The sequence below is a fragment of the Dermochelys coriacea genome, chromosome 21 (genome assembly GCF_009764565.3).
Source record: "Dermochelys coriacea isolate rDerCor1 chromosome 21, rDerCor1.pri.v4, whole genome shotgun sequence".
Taxonomy (NCBI): domain Eukaryota; kingdom Metazoa; phylum Chordata; order Testudines; family Dermochelyidae; genus Dermochelys; species Dermochelys coriacea.
Genome location: NC_050088.1, coordinates 10,317,585 through 10,333,702, shown reverse-complemented (window position 1 = coordinate 10,333,702; position 16,118 = coordinate 10,317,585). Strand labels below are relative to the sequence as shown.

Below are 16,118 nucleotides of genomic sequence, written 5' to 3'. Positions count from 1 at the left end.
AGGTGATAAATGCTGAACAGTCAATGCTGAGGATGATGGACTCTTATAAAGATTGTTACACGGTGTCCACACAATGTGTGTTGGCTGAATGCTTGAGTTTGTTGTTAGAAATCTGGCTGTACAATTTAATTAGGCATTGTTCCCTGTTGTTGGGCTCGCCACTACCTGGCAACTTCCCAGAAAAGTCCCAGTCCTGTATATGGGGAACACTCAAAGCTCCCACCCAATACTCCTCATATCTTTCTTGGTGTGATCCTAGATCCACTAGTTCACAAGGTGCAGTGGCCTCAGTGTCATCCTTCAGTGACAAGTGTTTCTGGGACTAGGTCTATGAAAATGATGCGGGCAGAAGTGAGGATGTCAGACGTGCCTCTCTGGGATGAGTCTCTGAAGTTGGTTTTATCCAAGGCATGTGCTAGCCAAGTTTGCTTCTCTTTACAGGAGTTCCGCCTTCAGGGGGAAGTGTTGCTGAAGAGAAGAAACTTATTGCTTTATTCTGCCTTGGGTTCGCAGAGCAGCTCAAACAGATAGTGAAGGTGCAGTAAACTCCAGAATAGATTCTCCACTCCTTTTTTTTCATAATGTGGCAAGGGGGTACGTGTTTTAGAGGATGACAATGACCAAAGGGAAAATTTTAAGCTGAATGTCCGCCAGAGCAATTCCTGCCAGTGGGAGAGCTTGGCAAGGGGAAGGTTTAAAGCCCAACTGCTTGAGTCATTCAAGTCTCAAGCCCCAGTTGCAGGAGGGTACCCGTTACCGCTGCTCCCTGATTGATTGTGGATGTTCCCATCTTCATTCAAGGACACACAGCTTTATCCTTAAAGACAGGCACATTCTCTTTCCTTCCTTCTGCTGTCCAGGACCCCCTGAAACACAAGTTCTAGGGCAGTGCTACTCAAAGTGGTGGTCCGCAGACCGGTGCCGGTCCGCAAGCCATCCGCTGCTGGTCTGCGCGCACATTGGAAAAAAAAAATTTACCGATCCCCCACATCAGATAGCTTGAGAAGCACTGTGCTAGGGGACTCTTTCAATAAAACTTTACAATGATCAGGTGTATTTGTGAACTTGCCCACAAGTTATTTATTATTTGTATTAATGTAGCATCTAGGCCCCTTGTCATAGACCAGGCTCCTCTTCTACAGCACACAGGTTGTGTGGGTGTGCAAACATCTGTAGGTCTGCACGCTTGCATGAGTGTGTGTACACACACATACCTGTGTGTAATGTGAGTGCATGATTCGGTGTAGGGATGTTGTATCATTCCATGCACAGATGCTGTTGCATTTGCAGTCTATTGTCCTCATTCTTTTTTCACCTCTTCCATGCACTTTTCATGTGATGGGAGCAAACTTTTGCCTGCACCTGGAAGCTGTGGATTTCAGCAGGCATCTGTGCGCAGGGAGGCGCTCAGACTGGCCCTGCTGCAGCCTGGATGCAAACTCAACTAATCCAGCCAAACAAACAGGATGCATCTGAGCACTAGACGGCGCCTCAGTCCACAAAAGAATTCCCTGCTCTGCACGCACCAAAGAGTCTGGGTAGCATCCCAGCCTTTGCAAAGTAATGCGGGCGTGGGGGAGAAGGACTCCCAAGAGCTCTCTGCACAGCCCCCCCCCCCCCGGAAACCTGGCAGATAGTTGACACTGCTTTCTTCAGTGATTATCGCTGACTCCAGAGGAGGAGGTGTCAGACAAAGAACAGACATCCCTCTTTTCATTACTGATTCCTTCACATGATTCCCAGATGCTTAAAATGCAACTCTTTCCATAGAGATCTAGTTGAGTCATGAGGCACATACGAGGTTTTTTTATCTCTATCTATCGAAAAATGGTCTGACATGCAGCATCATGTTATTCTTTCTGTTCTGGGGAAGCATGGGCTAGATGTGTGAATGTTGATCCAATAAGAGAGCCATCTTATTCACTGAAATATCCATATCTGTTACCCACATTCATGTACTGTTTGTGTGTAGGAGTTTTTTTTTTCTCGCAGAAAAAAATTGGAAACTGATTTTTTTTTGCCTGTTTATTTTTTTTATATCTATTTAATGTTTTGGCAGATCTGTTCTCCCTCCTGCCCACCCCACCCCCACATCCCTTGGTAACTTAAATCTAGGCTTTCATTGCAAAACTTAGAAATGCTGGATTTTGCAAGTGGCTGATTTGATTTCAAAGTGCTGGACCGGATGTTAGGCTGGAGAATTTCTATGTAGCTCTGTTGACTCCATTGACCAACGATGGTTTACACCAGTTGGGGATCGGGCCCATGGGCTCAAATGAAGAGATGCTGATTTACGCTGGCTGAATATCTGGTCCTTAGACATCAAATGGCGTAACTGTATTGAAGCTGACAGAGCTGCGACACAAAACTGAGCTGAGTCTCTCACCCAAGATTTTTAGCATAAACTTTTTTTTTTAATGGGTCCAGCTCTTTGTTTAATGTAGCTTCCCTGCTTTGCTCCAGCTGAGCATCTAGCGCACTCTTCTCTAATAAACAGCTGAACAAAAATGGCATTGTGTTTATCTTTTTGTCTTCACTTCTTTTTTCCCCCCCTTTTAGAAATTGGCTCTTTGACTTCCACTGAGTCACTGGCACAGAACAAGAGCCTTGAACTGAACAACAAAATGCCTCGTTCCTCTGTCTGATCTTGTGGCAACTCGAGCGAGAAGATTTCTAGTCTTTCTTCTATTTCCTCACAAGGGGGATGCTCTTTAAAAAGCAATGCCCCCTCCGTCCTGAAACATATATGTGCACGCATGTTCTTGCCAGGACCCTTTATGATTTTAATTGTGTGGATATTATGCCTAGTTATAGTTCTATTAATATTTTGGTTTGAATTAGATTTGTCTCCCCTCCTAGCCCCCTCCCCTATTCTTCTTACCAGCAGGGAATTTGCTATGTACCAAATCCAGTCAAACACAATTAAAAGGGAACCCATAGGAAAAAGCCAGTGTTTGTGCGTTTCAGACTTTTTTTGACTGACACATAAAGAGGGATATGAGGTGATGGCTTTGGCATAAATCATTGAACTATTTCTGCAGAACAGAGGAGAAGAGACCAGGCCATATGATGTGGTTTCCTTTTATTAAAGAAAATTTGCAGATGGCACCTCTGCATGCTTATCCTGAAATTATATGAGCCAGTGGACGAAATGACCTTCGGGGCTGGAAAGGAGCCAGGCACTTTGAGGCTGGATAATATTTGTACGTACCGATTTTTTTTTAAATTGGGTAGGAGTTGGTGCCAATGGTCCCTGCGCTTTGCTGATCTAAGGCTTCGGTGAAGGCGATACGTTTATACAGGCCCTAATCCTGCACTATGCTCGCTGTGGGTGGATCCTTGTGCCAAGCCCCACTGGAATGAAGGATTAAGTAGCACCTGGGCCTCGTCAATGGGGCTTTGCATTGGCTGCAGGTGTACATCCATGCAGAGATCAGTGAAGATGGGCACTTTATGGCCATTGCCGCTTGCTGGGAGTGGTACCTTCCTCTGGGATTAGCCCCATTTGCAGTCAGTTGGACTACTGGCGGAGTAAGGAGCCAGTGGAATTTCCCAACCTTTTCAGAAGGCTGGCACTTGGGTCCCTCCGGTTTACATGTTGCATAGGCCTGGTGTTTGCCATTTGCACAGGAGTGAATGACTCCCACTGCGAGTAAGTATGGCAGAGCCAAGACCCTACAGGGCCAGCTCCCAAGCAGGTGAAAACCAGCAGGGTGTGTGGCGCTATTCCCATTTACACAAGCTATCCCCTGGATTGCAAACCCCACCACAGGGGAGGTTGTTCTCTAGTGGCTTAGTGCCCTGCCTCCCAAGATGGGCCAGCAGTTGATCTGTTTTGAATTCCTGTCATTTGACTATGATGAAGCCGTATCGATCTTTGTGGATGATGAATATTGTATTTCATACTGCGTACGGCAAGCCATTTGCTGATGGGACTGAATTCACTTTGAATATTTTATCCTTTTTTTTTTCTTTTTAATATGATCAGCTGTCTGAAGAATCGGATCTCCGCAGCCCCATTCAGCAATCATTTTTGCATTATTTGATAAACACTTCCTGTGTGCTCCCAACAGCTTTGAAGATGAGCAGTCTGCGATGAAGGAAAAATATTATCTTAAAAACATCCCCACTCAGACTGTGCTTCACTCAATCCTCATGAAACACATATACCTTTATTTTATTGCAGTAGAATCTTGTCTTTTCCCTGCGACCACCGCACTCAGAATTAAACATGCTTCCCCCCCCCCCCCCGTCTGTCACATTTAGGCCTCTCTGCTTCTGCCGGGAGATATTATGCCACTGAATGACACAACGTATACTGGGAGTTGGGATGAACCAAGTTTTTGAATGTTAATTGTATTTTGACATTTTGCTTGTGACACCCATGTTGAGGATGGTTGACTCCAGGCCGTCAGAGAGTGCATAGAAAGAGGAGAAGTCCCAGCTGTTTTGAAGGGGGATGTGCTGTTTGTGAGTCTTGGAGAAAATCAGGAAGTGATGGTGTCATAGGATGCGTTGGAAAATGTGGTTGCATAAATCTGAGTAACAATCTTTCTGGGTCCCTAGTTTGAGGCCCCTGTGGCCTGAGGTTTTTTTGGTTGGGCACTTGAAGCTCTGACTTCAGTTGGAGTGACGGTGGCTTAGCACCTCTGTGATTCAAGGTGAGGAGCCAAAATCAGTGGCCCCTTTTGAAAAGTATGGCATGGGTGCAGAATGAATGAAATCCGCTGTTTGGGATTTTTGGAGTGGGAGGGAGGATGACCGAGAGACAAGCACAGTGGGAAAGGAGAGGAGAAAACTTAAAGCTTCCACCACAATCCCTTGCTTTGGAATTGGTTCTTTTTCTGTCACAGTTGCCTGTGGAATTAAATGTAGGAAGAAACTATTTGTCCCACTGTATCCAATGGTACATCGCTTCCAACGATCTGCTTCTGGCAGTGGGTGGTATGTGATGCTTAAGAGGAAGGTGGTTCTCCACTGCCCATGCAGTAGATAGGGTTGGTTGCATGATGCTATTTGTGGTGAAAACTGTTCCTTAAACCTGTTTGTGGTCATGATGCTATGTTTGACTATGATATTGGCTTATCTTGCTTTAGCCTACTAGAGAAAAGATGAAATTTACTTTCCTCTTACCATGTGCCTGTATCTGTAGCTCTCAAAGCACTTGGGTCAAGCATGTAAGTGCTGTTTTCCCAGACTGAATGAGGCGCAGAGAAACTAAGAGCTTTACCCAAATCCCTCTGGAAAGACTTGAATGGGAGTTGGGCCAATCACTTGAGGCCTGGCCCAAGGTTGACAGCCAGGCATAGAATCCAGGTCTCTGACTCCAAGCTTTCCATTCCCTCCACTGATTCCAGCTGCCCCTTGTCTATGGTCTCAGATTGGGGCTGGACCAATTGGTCCACCACTCTAGTATCTAGGCATGTTCATTATCCCAAGCATGAACTTACTCAGGGTATTTGTATTGTTCCTACTGAGTCCCCAAGCAGTGTTAGAGCCAACAGTCAGCTAGGAACTCTTCACCATATGGTAACTGGGGGAGAAGAATGTGTCACCAGCTGAGCAGATTCGCAGATTAAGGTCAGATGGAACAAACATGATCTAGTCTTTACTCAGGGATTCTTGCCCTAATCTAACCCTTATCTTATGGTTGAGTGCACGCGCATGTATGTCTAATGAAGACATTGTCCTCTTTCAAACCAAAGATCTTTAGTTTGTTTTCCTCTATTCAACTGTCCTTATTACACAGGGACCACAACCAAAGGATTTGCAATGGGATATGGAGACTTTTCACCTCTTGCTCATCATTGTGAATTTACTTGCCACCAAGGAAAACTGACACTTGTGCCATCGCTGGCTGTTCACTGGCTTGTGGGAACTGAGTTTGCTGGGACTCCATCCAGTCCCGGGTTGGTGTTGTGAAAACCACCACCAGACCTGGTCCCTGTTGGCAGCTTCCAGCCAAGATGCCAGTGACTGAATGGGAACAGACAGTGAATAACTCACTGACCTTTAGAATAGCTCCTCCTTCCTTGTCTGGTAGGGTTGACGTGAGGTTAAAGCCATGCTTGCTTGTGAGCTGATCTGATAGTATGATCAGCATTATAGAAAAGCTCATGTTAATAAATACACAAAGATAAAGCCCCTCCAGGACAGGGTATCGAGTCACTGGCATGGGGGAAAGTAGGGCTGTCTGGGCATACCCATTTTGCAGAGAATTACAGCCCTCCAGGGCTGTCAATCTACTTTAAAATCAGTGGTGTTTTCTAGTAGCCGCTTATTTAAACTGATGGGAAGGGACAGTCGTCACTTGAATGTTTTTAAACAAGAACTGTCACCATTTCCTGCAGTGGAGGGCCAGGATCTTTGCCTCCGGCAGGTGGGCCTCCAAAATCACATTAATGAGTGATTTGCAAGCTCTGGTGGCAGCTTTTGCAATGGGAGTTGGACTTTCACCTGGAGGAAGTAAAACGTCTACTTTGGGCTGCCACAACCTTGATTCCAGGCATGCGGGAGTCAGCGGGGCTCTATTCCTGATTCCTGCCCTCATGGAACGGGGATGGGGAGTGGATGGAGTCTTGGCCAGAATATCTTGAGCTTAATCCCCCAAGGATAAGGAGAAAACTGGAGAAACTGGGTGAGAGTCTCAGCACTTCCTATAGATATTTCTGAGGGTGGGGAGTACAGCTTATTCCGTCATTTCCTTAGCCTCTTAGCTCCCTTTTTGTAACCGTCCCATTGCTCAGGGCTGCCTAATGTCCCAATCCAGCCGTAAACTTGCCATTCCACCCAGCTCTGGCTGGGGCTTGGCTCAGAGCACCCCATATTCTGGATTTGTAAGGGTCGGGGGAGGAGAGGGCTGTTTCTCTGTGTTCCTTGCAGTCATGACTAAGCTGCTCATGTGGTGACATTCCCTTCTCAACAGAGACACTGTTGGGAGCAAATGTTCTGTATTCTTCTCAGATGAGTGAGGCAATTCCCACAGCCTGATTGGCTGACGTCCCAGGCTTTCATTGTCTTCTAGGGAAGCTCCTCTGACAGCGATAAAGATCTTGGTGCAGGGTGCTGAATGGCTTGCTTGTGTCTCTAGGATCATCCCATCCCCACAGTCAGTCGCTGACCCCCACCAAATGCCTTGCACTGGGATGATGGTTGTTTTAAGTAGCCCCTCCTGATGCAGATCTTTCCAAGTGAGGGTCTTCTCATGGGAGTGGTTGGGTTCAGAGGAGCCCCAAGGACTATATTATGTCCTTAAGCTGCTGCAGGTGGGAGGGGGCCATTCAGACCAGACTTCTCGCCATCAGCCCTATGGGAGCCTGACCTCTCCACGCCCATTGCAGAAGGGGCAGGGTGCAGCCTATACTGGGCAGGCTGTGAGGTGGGACTATGGTCCCATGCAGTCTCCCTGCCTTTGGAGAGAGTGCCCTAGATTCCAATAGCGCTCAGGCTGAGAGGTTTGATCCTGCAGCTGTTAGAAATCAATGGGATTTGTAGAAGTAGAAGCCTGGCCATTGTTGAGAGGAGCAAAGTAAGAGTGGCTCCTTGTGGCCTCTGGGACCAGGCATGTTGGAGCATAGTGACTGCAGGATGTATTCAGGTGAACAAGGCTGTTTCTGGGAGCAGTAATTTATATGCTATTTAAAATGTCTGGAGATATTTTATTCTCTTTAGGTTCTTTTCCCCCCTCCCCATCTCAGAATAACATTGAAATGGCCCACTATACTTTCCATCATGAGATGTTCAATTCTTAAAAAAACAAAACAAAAAAGCCCAACAACAACCCCTAAAGGGCCAGATTCTGATCCAAGTATGCCAGTGTAGATTTGGAGTAACTTCACTGCCTTCAGTAGAGTTACTCTGGATTTACACTGGTGTAAATGAATGAGAGTTGGCCTAAAGGGTCTGAATCTCCTCTTACTTGCACACACTTTACAGGTTGAACGTTTTGGGAGGCTTTGGGGATTGATTTGATTTCAGGCCTTCTCCTTCCAGACTAGAACAGCAATAAAAATTCCAACTACCATAGCTCTCTATAAATGAGATCATTTTAACAAAATAAGCTGCAGGGCTGAAGCTAGGAACATGATCCTGCAGGCATCCAAGTCAATTAGAATGTGGCCATTGGCTTCATTAGGAATAGGGGCTATTTTCAGAAGAACACATGGGTTTGGGTGCTAGGCTCTGTTGCAACTTGCTGATAGTGTGTTACTGGGAGCTGCTGGGTGCTCTTTCAGTTCCTCAAAGGGCTCTGAGCTCTTTGGGAAGTCCAGCCTCTGAGCATTCAAATATCAGACTCTGAAGTCTTGAAAATCCAGCTCTGTAACAATAGGTAATGGCTGGAGCACTGCACAGGGCCACGGAGACCTCGGTTCTGCTGCTGGGTGACCTTGGGCAAGTCCGTGTCTCCACTCCATACCTCAGTTTCCACACCTATGAAATGGGGGTAATGATACTGATCTCCTTTGATGTTTTGAGATCTATAGATGAAAAATGGTTATATAAGAGCTTGGTGGTGGTGGTGGTATTATTTATGAAGGATCTTATTTAACCCTACATTGGAGCATAAGATATCTTGATATGTGCTCAAGCTCCCTGCTATATACCTAGATATATTATTTCAGGCAGGCCTGAGAAGCACACTTCAGAAAGTCCTGATTACCTTTGTAGGTGAAAACCAAGCTCTAAGCCTTTATTTTAAGAGTTGGTTTGTATTTATTTTCACTCTTTAAAGGGTGAAGCCAATCAAATTAGTGACTCCCAATGCAGGGCCACATCCTCACTGGGGTAAACAGCTGTCAATGGAGCAGTCACACTAACTGAGCATCTAGCCCATGGTTTCTATTGTGTTCTTAACTCCTTTTGCTTTAGGTGGCTTAAAGAGATACTTTGGTACACACTCCAGTTACTGCTTTCAGTTGTCTCTGAGCACCATGCTATGGAGTGAAAGGCACATTTCAGAAGCCCTCTAGTGATCGATTAGCGACCGGTCATTACCATGATGGATTAAAGCAGTTGCTCTGTCAATGGTTATTACTAGGGGCCTCTTTCCTGTCCCCCCCCCATTAATGAATTGATAGACCGCAAGGACTTCTTCAGAGCCACTAGAGTCTGCCAATGAGTTGGTTTATTAGCAAAACAAGACATTATTCAATCCACATGCGATGCTGACCATGTGCAGGAAACAAAAATATTATTTATTTATACTGCTGGAGTGCCTGGGGGACCCAGACCCAGAGATCAGAACCCACGTGTGTGTGAGAGAGAGAGAGAGATTTACACACACACACATACACACTCCTTGCCCTAAAGAGTGTCCTCCTATAATGCCTTTCATTTGAGGATCTCAAAGTGCTCTCTGTAAAGAGTGATTGCTTAAGTTTTGCCGCACTCCTGAGTGGTAGTCGATACAATTATCCCCATTTTACAGGTGGGGAAATTGAGGCACGGGGAGGGACTTTCTTAACACTCTTCATTTTGAACCGTGGCAGAGGCATGACTAGACCCCAAGAAGTCTGAGCGTTGTAACCACTGTAACCACTTACTGTAAAAATACTCACGGAAAATTAGTTGTTGTCCACAGGCACTTGCTGCTGCTTAAATGATCTGTCTATCAAACACATACTGCCAGGTACCCAACCTCCTTAGAGACAGCAACATGTCTTGATTTTAACCAGACGTTTCTTGTATTTAAGGGGTGAAAAGATGTCCTAGAAATGTTAAGGGACGAGGTTGTCTCTCAATCCCATCCTTCCTGGAGCTTAGAGAATGGGGGGTGGGAGGTTCGTTCTAAGCAGGGAGTCCTAGCATGGCCAACTAGCCTCAAGTTGTAGACCTGGCAGGGAGGGGTGCATTGTTTTGACGGCCCTATCTGAAAAGGGGCCCGAGTGGGGATGGGCGGAGGGGAAGGAGGGTTTCTGATGGAATCCCTGCCTTCGCTTTCCGGTGGGTGGGTTGACAGAGATGCCGAGGGGCCGTTCGGTGTGAGACGTGTCAGGGTTTGTGCGTGGAGGGGGTGTGCGTCGGGCTTTATGGATGGGTGTAGGGTGGCTGTGAAGTGCATTTGCACACACGATCCTCTCGCTCCCCACCGCCAAGGTGCACTAGTGCTTTAAAAGGCTGGCTGCAATCAGAGCCTTGGGCTTCACCGTAGCTCCCACTGCAAAACTTCCAAGGCTCGCTCGCTCTCGCTGGCTGCTATGTATGCTGCTCAGCAGATGTTATCCGACTGAATTTAGTTTAGCCTGACTGCAGCTCCCTTCCTCTGGCACATCTACATCTCTCTCTCTCTCTCTCTTTTTTTTTTTTGCGGTGCTGGGGGGCGGGAGGATGCACGGACCGTTCCCTCGCAGCTGATCTCTCTCGTTCTTCCTGGAGGACTTTTTGAGGTTTTAAATCAACCGCTGACGGACAGCCAGGATTCTCCTTTCCCCCCCGACGCCAGCCAGAAGCTCCCCTTTTCTCCCCCCCCCAGCGGCAATTCCGCCTCCTTATGCGTCAAATTTAAAAGGTTTCTTTTAAATTAATAAAGCAATTGGATGACGCGCGCTGGCGGAAGCGGGTTCACCTCATTGCCCCTGGAATACAGCTTTCTTTCAGCAAGATCTGGGGTCGATAACAGAGCCCCCTCCCACCCACCCCGCATCCAACTCCCCATCTGGCTGGCCTGGCTTGGGAATCTCTTTCAGCGCCATGCAAATGGGCAGCTCCTCCGGGTGAGCCGTGTGTACCTACGCCGGCTTGTCCAAGGGGGGGTGTGTGTAGGGGGGGTCTGGCACCCCCACAAAACCAGGACCGAGCCTGCATTATTCCTTGCTATCAAGGCGTAGAGTGGAGGAAGCCGGGTCTCCGTTGCAGCCCCGGAGAAGGGCTCAGAGATTACTATTGCCGGAGCGGGGAACTGGCCGTGCCCAGGGAAAACAAGCCAAAGAAATTAGCCACTGCTCTCCGGGCTGCCCTGGGTGCTGTAAGGCTCGGGGAAGGAGACGGGTGAAAACTGCCATCGGTTGAGCCGCTGGGCAAAAGGCAAGGGGAGGGTGGGAAGGCAGCCAGAGGCTTCAGCACCTTAGGATCCGTGGACAGCTCCTTGCGAGGCAGCTCCGGGAAGCCAGGGGCTTGGAAAGCGCCGAGAGGATTCGGATTTCGCCCAACTTTGCCTGGGTGCGGAGGGGTAAGTTCTTCAATTTCTCCCCCCCCTTCCCCCCACACCCCTTGATCCCCGTCGGTGCGTTTCTTGTGGGGTGGGGTTTTCAGTCAGGCCGGACGGGGCTTCTCGCCATGAGCCAAAAGTGGCTTTTAAGAAGCAATCCCGAGGACAGGTCGCCTTCTCTTCGAGACCAAAAATGCCCCCTCTGGAAAGCATCTGACCTGCAGGGCTGCAATTAACAAGGTGTGTGTATGGGGGGAGAGCTAGGTCCCATTCAGCTATCCGATCCTTATTACTATTTCGATGGGGGGGGCAGGAGTGGGAAGACGGTTTACCTCTGAACTGGGGGCTTTGCTTGTTCGAGGACATGCTAATGAAGCCATCAGCACATTGGCTTGGCGATGAAGAGTCCTGCTGATGGATTGCAACGCATCCTTGGGATTGAAGGTTTGAACAGGAAGGGGACGGGACGGGGGTGGTGGTGAGGGGGAACCCTTCCCTCTCCTGCCATAAATATAACAGCACCCCAATACCACAGGGGCAGAGAGAGATGCAGCAAAAGAACAGACACGAAAGACCTTAAGTCAAGATGTATCTTCCGCAGCAGGCTGGATTCTGTTCCTTCTCCCCCTTGTTATTTTAATGTGGCATCTGTATCAATATTGAGGTATTGTTTGAACCCCGATAACATTTTTAAGGGGATGGGGAGGCAGACTGCGCCAATCTAAGGTGCAGCAGAAAGACTTTAAACAAGGATTAAATCGAGCCTAACGTGGAGAAAGATGCTTGCCTGGGCAGCCAGGGGAAACAAATGAAAGGAACTAAGGAGGAGAGGATTGAAACCGGACTGGACGCTGGCGGGGTGAGCCGGATTCAATGTGCTTTCCGAGGCTGCTTGGCTGTTTCAATTTCACTCTTTCCTCAACTAATTTGCATCGTTAGTAGTTTGCATCCGCAGCGCCCTCAGTCGTGCTGTGGACTGTTTCTCTCCCCCCCGCCCCCCCGCGCCTTGCAGGTCTGGTTGGCTAATCCTGCCTGGTAATTAGCCCCGCCACCTTCCCTAGAGCGTGGCTCCAGGACTGGAAATCAGTCTGGCTTTTGCTAACCGCTAACACCCCCTCGCCCCCTCTCCCCCGCTTGCTTGCTTCTTGTCTTGCACGCTCAGTCCCCCGGCTAACTCATGTCCGTCTAGCGGAAGCTGGGATCCTATCACAGCGGTTAGGGGAAGGGACGCGTTTCCCAGTGCTTTCTGCAGGAGTGAATACGAAGGGAGGCTGGGGAAGATATTGCAAATGCGAGAGCCGCGGACTGTGACTCTCAGTGTGGACCGGTCCAATAGATCCAGGCATGTGTAGTTACTGGTCAGGCTGTCTCGTCCCTGGCATCCGCTTGGCATTGCTGCCCTGGGCTCGAGCCCTCCGGGCTTCCACCCACAACAGAAGGGCAAGGGGCGTGTTGCCATAGTAGAGGAAATAGCAGCTGCCCCTGTTCGGCCAGTGGGAAATCTCGGTTGTAAATGGAGTATGAGAAGGCCAGGTGTTATCTCGGTTGCCTGTAAAGAGCAGGGGCATGAGCCTAGCTTCCCAACAGCCTTTACATTTCCAATAAGCCAGAGGTGCTGGTGATCCGCGCCTTGCCTGTATCCTGGGTACAAACGCATCCCTGTGTGTGTTTCTTTCCGGGGCTGTGGCTCTCTCTCTAGTCAGAGCTGTTGTAACAACAGAGCTGGGATTTCTTTTCAAAAGAAAATCTGATTGGTACCTGACAGCCCAAAGATTGGTACCTGGTCTCTCCCCCTCACCCCCCACTTTTCTATTATAATGTATTTTAAATGTCATAAGTTTGCTGTGCTCAGCTCATCCCTAGCAGAGCACTTTTGTCTCCAAAAACCACCACCATCATTTTGCTTGTGTCTGCACTTAGGAGGCTCAGGGATGAGTCATCCTTGTTGCTGGCTGACCTTTGTCTCTGGGTTTGAAGAGGGAACAATACAAGGCTGGGTTGGAGGAGAGAAGTGGAGGAGGTCCCATGCACTGGCTGGTTGCCCTAGGCACAGCCTGTGGGTGAGGAGAGACCGTCCAATCCGTTAAATGCCTCCAGGAGCTCAAGGAAATACTAGCAGTTAGATCAAGAGCTCAACTCACTTCTCCATTCCTCCTACAGCATCTTGTTTCCTTCAACTACCAGGGAGAGCCTGAGTCGAGGGCTCCTTCCTTGTGGAAGTTCCTGCTGCTCTGGGAGAGAAGGCATTGGCCCAGGAAAAGGCTCACCCCTGCCTTGCAGTGCAGCTCAGGACTGAAGGGGACAGGGTGAGGAGGGGACCCCCCACCTCAATCCCAGCTGCAGTTCCAAAACAACATGCTCCAAGATGCAGTGCTCCTTTTCTTCTGCCAGGAATACATCACTCTTCTCCTTCATTCAGATATTGGAGCCATTTCGCCAGTGAGTTTGGTCCTGGGGTGGAAGCTCTCTGAAGGGAGTGAGGGGTAAATCAGAGGAATGTAGGTCATACCAGGTCAGACACTGTCTCCCACAATGGCCAGCACAAGCTGCTTCTGAAGGCAGGTTCTCCCCGGCTCCCATCAGTTTGGGCAGCTTTCCTGCTTCATAACATGCTCTAAGGGAGGAAGGGTTGGCTCCATGGTTAGCGTGCTAGCCTTGGACTTTGTAGACCCAGCTTCAATTTCCTGCTTCATGTGCCCTTGGCCAAGTCTCTCTGTGCCTCAATTTCCCATCTGTAAAATAGGGATAATAGCCTTCCCTACCTCACAGGCTGCTGTCAGGATAAATGATTGTGAGAGGCTCAGATATTCTGGTGTTAGATCTAGAGATACAAAAAGCAGAGAGGGAAGTGAAATAGAAGTTTACACTCAAAACAAAATCCATACCCCCCCCCCCCCCATAATGATCCTTGCAGTCCCAATCCCTTTCCCTGACTGCTTTCCATGGCCTCAGTGCTTAATTTGTAATGAACAAGATGCCAGGGCTCAAGCAATTTTTTTACTTTGGTAACTGATACAGCAAGCCCAGAAGTGCTGGGGCTCAGCCCTGGCAAGCCCTGCCGCAAATTAAGCCCTGCGTGGCCTCTTGTCAATATCAGACTGGAAAGTGCATGGGGCTATTGGCTGACAGTTCCTCCGTCAGCCGAGGCCCAGAAATATTGTCACAAAATACCAGGGGGAAAAATGTGCTTTTCAACTTTTGCGTTGCTTGCCTGATTGTCTTTCGATCTCCTGAATATTTGAAGGAGGTGGAAGAAAATCAATGTGCTGAAAACAGCTTCACCTAATCGTAAACCACCATAAAATACCCCTCTCCTCTTCTCCCACCCTGAGTATTCTTCCGCTAATTTTCAGATGGCCTCTTAATCTTGCTGTTGCTGCTTGGCTCGGTCAGTCTCTTTCCCCCTTTGTCCCCGTTGTAGCAATAAGGGTGTCACCTCTCTGAAATGTAAGGACTTTACAAGCACATGCATTACACATCACGGCCTAGCAAGAAGCCTCTCTGGGGACATCAGGATATGCTCCACTGAAACTGCCTTGCCAGAGATGGCTGGTTAGAAAAGGGGTGTGTGGAAGGGGGGAAGTCAGTTAATAATACAGTGATATCCTGGGACTTGCACATGGGGTGGGGGCGATGTGCCTGTGCATGTAGCAAGATCTTGGGCCCCTGTTTGTGGCTGATGATTTCTGATGAGGTGAAAGTTGGGCAGTTCTGTCATTCTAGGCCTGAGCTGCCCCAGTTAGCGAGTGGTTATCAAAAATTAATGTAAAGGTTTCATTGCATTTGTACATGCAGAAATGAAGACCGACTTCTTCCAACTCCCATGCATCGCTTGGGATTGTTTATTAGTACAATCAGCTGGTTCAAATCAGAAACCCTGCTTTGCTTTTCTGCCTGTCGCTCTGTGAAATCCTCTGATCTCTGGCTGATATGTTCTCCCAGTCCTCCTCGATGTTCCTTTTTAGTGCGATACAATCCGTGAAAGCAAGGGATTAAAACTGGCTCTGTTTTACAAAGAACAAGAGAGGGAGAACTTGCCTGCAGTTACATATATTCAGATGGCCTGATCTTTCTATTGACTTCAACGGGCTTTGGGTCAGGCCCCACGTGTGTGGGGGGGGGAGAATAGTTTTATAAGGACCTAAATGAAGGCTGCTACTTTCCTTTGGAATGTTGTTTATTATTTATGAACTTTATTATGAACAGTATGGTTCAGAGATTTCTACTTAGTAGCACTCTGCTTTCCTTTTAAAAAATGAGCATGCAGAAGATGTGGCCATTAGCTGGACCACATCCAATGGAGGTAGATATTAGCTCTTTTTAATTGGGTCACCATTACGTAAGAGCTCATGGTACAGGCCATGCTAGTTAATCCAGACATCATTGAATTGGGGCCATATTTTAATTAATTTTGTTGTTGTTTAAGTACAGGGTCTGTGTTTTTCTACTAAGAACTCACTCATAGCCCTGGGGCTACTTTTTTAGCTTAGGCAAACAAATACTGGGCTACTAAACCTGAATTCTTTAGGTTTCCACTTTGTTTAAGCCATTTCTTGACTACTTCTTGCCCTGCCCCACTTCTGCTAAACTTAACACAGGCTTGGCAGCAAAATCTACAGCCAAAGCAAAGTCCCCCATAATAGCCTCTCAAGTGGGGAAAAACTAGTGCAAGGTAATTGGAATATTATGCTTTGATAAGATGGCCCTCGCTCTCCAAAGAATTAGCAGGTGGAGAAAAGGGTCTTGATGCTGGTTTAAACTCACAACACTTGCAGCAACGGAACAAAGGGAGGATCTCTCCTTGTTGAGCTTTCGCACTGGGGAGTCCATGCTATTTAGGATTAGTGGATTTTGATCATTTCATTGGCAGCGCCCCTTTCCAGTAGGGAGGATGAACTGTGGTTTAGGGGTTAAAGTGGGGGACTGGGAGCAGGGGCATAATTTCCTATGTGTCAAGGGGGGCAGTTGTCTC

The 16,118-nt window shown here is 48.0% G+C and overlaps 1 protein-coding gene across 5 annotated transcripts in view; it reads left to right on the top strand.

Moving 5' to 3' along the window:
* Positions 1–16,118, top strand: part of GRM4 (glutamate metabotropic receptor 4) — a 247,953-nt gene that overhangs the window by 25,178 nt on the left and 206,657 nt on the right. Inside the window, exon 1 of one of the 5 annotated variants that reach the window (XM_038380296.2) lies at positions 10,004–11,167. The exons of 2 other annotated variants lie outside the window; for them this stretch is intronic. The gene's annotated coding sequence lies outside the window, so the exon portion shown is untranslated. Of the gene's footprint in view, positions 1–10,003; positions 11,168–16,118 lie in introns of those variants that run through there. 2 more of the 5 variants (XM_043500561.1, XM_043500560.1) reach the window with 2 other exon arrangements.